The following is a 521-nucleotide window of genomic DNA, read 5'->3' as shown; positions in this document are numbered from 1 at the left end:
TTTTTGCCGTTTCTTTTGGTTTTTTACGGAGAAATTTTGGGCTTTCCTCTGCCGCTTTGCTTCCGTTGGGTTTACGCTGTTTTGCTGAAGGGAACCATTTCCCCCCGTCTAGAAATGATCATCTTTATACTTTTAGTGTTATTTATCACCATAAAACTGGGGCGTTTTTGGAAAGGCGTGGGGGGCAAGAGAGTGCGCTAAAGGGCCTCCACCGGTCGGTGGGCCTACCGGAGCGGTAGGATCCCCGAGCAAGAGACGGCCTTGGAAAACCCCCGCGTCGGCCGCTTGAAATATGAAACATCCCCGGAGAAGGGTGGTGAGGGAGAGGAGAGATAGGTGGGAACTGGAGGAGAAGAGAAGACAAGGGGGGTTGGAAATGGAAGGAGGAGGGGGAAAATTTTGCCAAGTCTGGCCTGAAGGGGGAAACTAGAAAAGGGTTTTTTGAAGCGATTTTGTGCTAAAAACGTGAAGGAAGAGATGAACATGCAAGACTCGTCCTTTCTTCCGCTCCCCAGATGGGG

The sequence above is a fragment of the Penaeus monodon genome, chromosome 23, assembly GCF_015228065.2.
Source record: "Penaeus monodon isolate SGIC_2016 chromosome 23, NSTDA_Pmon_1, whole genome shotgun sequence".
Taxonomy (NCBI): Eukaryota; Metazoa; Arthropoda; class Malacostraca; order Decapoda; family Penaeidae; genus Penaeus; species Penaeus monodon.
This window is presented reverse-complemented; position numbering follows the sequence as displayed.